We start from the raw sequence: 6,079 nt of genomic DNA, 5'->3' as shown, positions 1-6,079 counted from the left end.
AACTCAAACTTTTAGCAGTCTTAAAACAAAAATGCTCTGTTAATTTGCCTACACTATTGAATTCATTATTGCATGACACTGCCGAGAGGTTGAGATGGTCTCAACACCCAAAGACAGTAGTTAGCCACCATTGTCTAATCAGGTTAATAGTTAGTCACAACCTTGCCCAACAACAATCAACATGGGATGATCTCATATCGGTCCTCGAAAGAGGTGAAAACCTGCCAACACCTAACCCTATTCCAAAAAGAAAAAGGGTTTCCCCATCAGGAAGCAGACCTCACAAGCATAGATGATATACAAGGTTAAATTTATACCGGGGAACGTCTGAAAATCCTCAAGGAAACACTAGTCAATCAACAGAATCATCTAGTCCGGTAAATGTACAGGACTTACAACCAGAGTTAGAAAGACAAGATAAGCTTGAATCAGAACCTGAGGGAGGAGATAGACCCAACTCAGTGCAAGAAGGAGCAGGGCATTCCGATGATGAATGAGAAAATGAATGGTGGCCATTTCCAAAACCAAATATGAGTTCTCAAGATGATATTTTGGAGGACTTCGAGGCAGGGATGGCCTAGGTCCTGGATAATATGAACGTCTACATGTAGCCTGAAGAACTGCTTAATCCTAACTTAGGAGAAGCCCAATCTCCAGGGAATTATGGTTATACCGGAATTTTGTCTTCCCCAAAAGATGCAAACCAAGAAGAGGAAGATAGAGAGGCTATTCAAGGGTCAAAGAACCAATCTGGTGACACACTCCCAGTGGAAATCAACCATGATCAACAACAAGAAGATCTAGACGCAGAGGTCACAGGCCAAGAAAAGGAAGCAGGCACATAGGTTATTCGGGAGTCTGATAATCAATCTGGAGACATGGTCTTACTGGATCAATGCCAGGGTGAACAACCAGGCTCTTTAGAGACATAGGCTATTAAAGAGACTATTAGCAGACCAGTTACTCCTCAGAAGAAGCACAGAGCCAGAAAGAAATTGAAGAAGCTAAGAAAAGAACACCAAAAGCTTTGTAAGATGGTCAAGAGGCTCCGACGAAAAATAAAGGAAATTACAATGGGAAAAACTCTGAAAAATACCCCTGAGGTAGCCAATGTGGCCGTGCAAATGGAATTATGTGAAGGTAGGGCTACAGGGACTCAAACTGAGCTCATACCTACTCGAACAATCGCCACTCAAGTAGGATTGCATGCAGATTTAGTAGATGTAGCTACTCAAATGGAGGTTTGGACCTCCCACAATAAAGAAGTGCAGACAGAGGATATCCCCTCTTGTAGCACAGACACTCAGACAGAGGATATCCCCTCTTGTAGCATAGGCACTCAGACAGACATACAAGCCAAAGACATTCTGACGCACCATGACCCTATTTTACTAAATCTTCAACGGGAATTGGCACAAGTCTGCTCACTTTGGAATGATATGAACAAGAGACAGTTTCCCTGCAGAGATATCAAAAGCTGCAAAAACAACTTAGGTAACTAACTATAACGGAGAGCGAGACCTTTAACAGGTATAGAAAGGCGAAAGAAAAGTTGGAGAAGGTAAAATTCAAGCTAGACAGAGTCATGAGTCAAACAAACACCATCTTCTCACTGTATTTAGATGTCATGACATGTAGGTTTCCCACCACCAATTATGCCTTGTTCTTATTAGAACTGTACCTGTTATTGAAAATCAAAGTCGTAAGAGCTAGTAAACCAATTGAAATAGGGATAATTGAAGATTTTATAAATTTCTGCAAGCAACATGGTGCAAAGGTCCAGAGGCTTCTTTGTGAGTTCTATCTGCACAATTTCATATTAGAAAACGAGGTGGAAAAGAACCCTAATCCTTTTTTTGGAGACGTTCAATTCCAGGCTTTTATCTCATTTGCAGTTAACCAACTCAAATGGTTTAAAGCTTATAATGCATTTCAAAGACAAGAACATGGATTGGATCTTTGGGTGAGGAGTGAACCTAAAAACCCTTTACAAATGTTTGCCAACCATAAAAAGTTGATGACACAAGAGGGCGTGATTAAAACTTTAAGGCCCATACATAAGGAGATTGTGTAGAAAGGAATAACATATTTCCTCTCCATTCAAGAAAGATCCCTGACTACATCTAAGCTCAGATGGATGATCTCCACTATTAGTGTGAAAGAAAGGGAACCATTTAATTATAGGAATTTTAAAGTTGTTGTGGCCTGGATGATCACCTATAGAAATCTTATTTTTTCGGTTTCGAAGTCCCATTATTTGGTATCCTCGTGAAGGGTATCGGGTTGACTACGAGTTTCCTGAAGGAAAAGAAAGGCCCACCTTTGCACTCCTGGCTCAACATCATGGCTTTAGGCCAATTTTTGAAGCTTTCTCTCCAGCCTACTCTTTAACTGCATTGCATAAGAACTATTTACTTTTCATGAGGACATGAAATAGGGTAAGCAGGGGAGTATGTTGAGTTATGCAATGGGTATGTATTTACTCTCAATTACAGTGCCTTTTTCCTCTTTTCTTATCTCTTTCGTACCTTGATACGCTAACATATTGATGGATTATGATAAGAAATGAATGAACTACTCTTGATTAAGATTTAGCCACCATAACTAACTCTTAATCCTTTTTATGCAGAAAAACAATGAAAGGAACAGTTGTTGTTCCCTAGATACGGAACAACGTAAACTAACAAAGGAGGAATAAGGCACGTTGGTTGTGGACAGGCTGGAGGACGAATCAGGAGGATCAATGCTAAACACGAAGAATGTCAAAAGATAGCATTCAGTTGTGAATCCCTTGGGATCTCCCGATCCTGAGGGATCACATTTATCTTTTACCCTTTTTGACTATAAAAGTGAAAACTGTAGGAGAAAAGGGAACCAATCAATCAATCTCTATTTATTTCAAATTGTAATTTTAATTTACAGACTAGTGCTTTTGAGGAACAAAACCATATTGTAATGAGGATTGAGTTCAATGGTTAATACATAATTTACGTTGTTGTTCATTCGTATTCTCTGAAGTAGCTCAGCGGTATTCGCTGGTAGCTAAGGGCCCGACCTCTGGTGCATCAAACTACTATCCTTTGTGTTATATCTTTCTAATTCATGCAAGTTTGATTGGTTTGATGCTTTTCCATTCTCTGTGAGTTTATCTTGTTTGCTATTTGCCAATTTCCTATATTGAAGTTACTTTACTTTCCTTATTTGATTTGCAGCTTTGTCATTTGATTCCATTTATGCTTACTATAGATTAAATTGATTATCAATTAAAGCATTGAATCTTGTTGAGTGTGGTTATTATAGAATCAGCTGAAAGAGATTGGTTAATACTACTGAACTCTCGATTGACATCATTTCCATTTGAATCGCTTAATTGAGATTGAGTGTGATTTAGATAGAATCAGCTCGAAGAGATTGGTTAATGCTACTACACTCTCAGTTGATGCTATTATTAATTCAATTGCTTGTTTGAGATTTGATTACGATTTCAGTTGAAGATAAAGTCTTGATGCTTAGATGTAATGTTTCCTTTAACAGTTGCAAGTTGAGTTTTATAAATGCATCTGTTTACTCTTGTATCATAGGTTTATACTTCATTGTAAAAAACATTACTCTTTGGATTCATAGCTTGCACATATTGTGTACACTCTTGGAATAAAAGGACTTTCCCAGGTTGATGATTAATGTGAGGCAATTAGGAGTTTTAAAAGACACCTATTAGCACCCCACAACATATGTCTCATGATCTTGAACTTTGAACCCCTTAGGTTGTTCCACATATACTTCCTCCTTAATCGAACCATGCAAGAAGGCGGTTGTGACATCCATTTGAGGTAGGTTCCATCCTTGCAAGGAATCTAGGGCTATGATTGAATGGATGGTGGTATATCATGCAATTGGTGCAAATATCTCATCATATTCTACTCCTTCCTTTTGATAGAAACCTCGAGCTACAAATATGGCTTTAAATTTCTCAGCACTCCCATAATCTCCATGTTTAATCTTGGAGAGGCATTTCGAAGTGACTGCTGACTTGTTCTTGGGTCTAGGAAGCACATCCCAAACATCATTCTTCATGATTGACTCATATTCCTCATTCATTGCATCCTTCCAAACTTGTTACTTCATGACTTCTTCGAATGTACAAGGCTCAGATTGTACAATGGTACTCATGGAAACTAAGCACCCTTGGTACCTATTCAACTTCTTGCTTTCATGAAACATCCCCCTCAGTTCAATATGTTTATCAACATCTTCAAGAGTATCTTTGAGCCACAAAGGTCTTTCTCTTGAAGTATAGGACTCACTAGGAGGTGGATCAATGGGATCCATCAGACCTTCAACATCGGACATTAGTTCATCGAACAAAGGTTTGTCCTTCTTTTCTCCATCAACGTCATCATTTTCCTTCCTTGGAATAAGAAGATCTTGGATCTTTCAAAGAGTGGAATCTTCATCGAAAGTGACATCATGATTTAATTCCACTTCCCTTTGACTAGCCACATAGATTCTATATGCCTTTGAAGTTTCACTGTAGCCGACAAACATTCCTTTCTTCCCAGATGCATCTAGTTTGTTTCTTTTCTCTTTGGGCACATGAAAATATACGAGACAATAAAAAATTCTAAAATGAGAAACATCAAGTTTCTTACCAGTAAAAAATTCTTCAGGTGTCTTGAAGTCCAAAGGTTGATGTGGGCATTGATTTTGGGCATACATAGCACGAGTAGCTTCTATGATAGTATGATTCTTCCTTTCGGCAACACCATTTTCTTCAAGAGTATATGAGGTAGTGTTCTCCCTCTTAATGTCATCTTATCTACAATAGTCTTTGAATTCATTTGACTCATATTCGGTCCCATTATCAGTCCTCAATATTTTGATCTTCTTCCTTCTTTGATTCTTGACCAAAGATTTGAAGGAGTGGAACCATTTGAATACTTCATCCTTCTTATTTAAGAAATAGATCCATGTTTTGCAAGAGAAGTCATCCACAAAAATAAAACAGTACAAATATCCACCCAAATATATCACAGGGAACATACATGATAGATCATAATGGACAAATTGAAGAATATAAGTGGTTTGAGTCTCACTTGAGGGGAATGGTCCCCTTGTATGTTTTCAGCTTCACATCCCTGAAAAACACCTTCATCATTTAAGTTTACTTCGGGAATCCCTATGACCATCTTCCTTATATCAGGTAACGCTTTGAAACGAAGGTAAGAAAATATTCAGTGCCATAATTTGGATTGAAGAGAAGTATCACAAGTCATAGCTCCCAACGGACTTCCTCCAACCTGATAGAGACCTTCAACCCTGAATCCAAGAGTGAATTCATCTCTTGGGTTCCTTTTCCAAACACAAACCTTCCCATCAATGAATGTCACCTTAAAACCTTTGTATTCCATTGCAGAAATAGAAACCAAGTTCTTTTTCAGATCAGGTACTTATATCACTTCTTGCAGATGAAGAGTTTGACCTTGATTTAAGTGAAGAGTAACATTCCCAATTCCTTTCACGAGATAATTGGTATTATCCCCGAGCATAATCTCCATATTCATCTTCTTTTCAACCAAGTTAAAGGGGACTTCCTTGTATCCAGTGAAGTGTCTTGAGCCACCACTATCAATCAACCAATGGTCCAATGTATCCAGGGGAGAGGCAGTGGAGAGGGAAGAAATAAGATAGAGTTATTTTTGCTTTACAACATTAACTCCATCATACCTGGAGTTTCTAGACTTCTTGGGAGGACAACCACTTCCATTTCGAGCGGCAGTAGCATTCCTCTTTCCTTTGTTATTGAACCTATTGTTCCTTTGATTTCCATTTCCCTTGAATTTGTTGTTATTATTTTCATCATCTCTTGGAGTATCCTTCTTGTGAGGACACTCTCTAGCAAAGTGGCCAAACATGTTACAATTAAAGAACCTTCCTTTTCTTCCTTCTTTAAATCCCAGCTTGAACCCTTCTTCTTGATTCCTTGGATCAACATTGTTCCTTCTCTTAGAATGAGAGGAGAAGGCAGTAGGATTGTTTCCATTTGAGGGATTTTCTCTTTCCATCATCCTTATTTCTTCTT

The sequence above is a fragment of the Pinus tabuliformis genome, chromosome 1_2 (assembly GCF_031772625.1).
Source record: "Pinus tabuliformis cultivar Carrire ecotype Pingquan chromosome 1_2, CPIR1, whole genome shotgun sequence".
NCBI lineage: Eukaryota > Viridiplantae > Streptophyta > Pinopsida > Pinales > Pinaceae > Pinus > Pinus tabuliformis.
Note: the sequence above shows the minus strand (reverse complement) of the source record.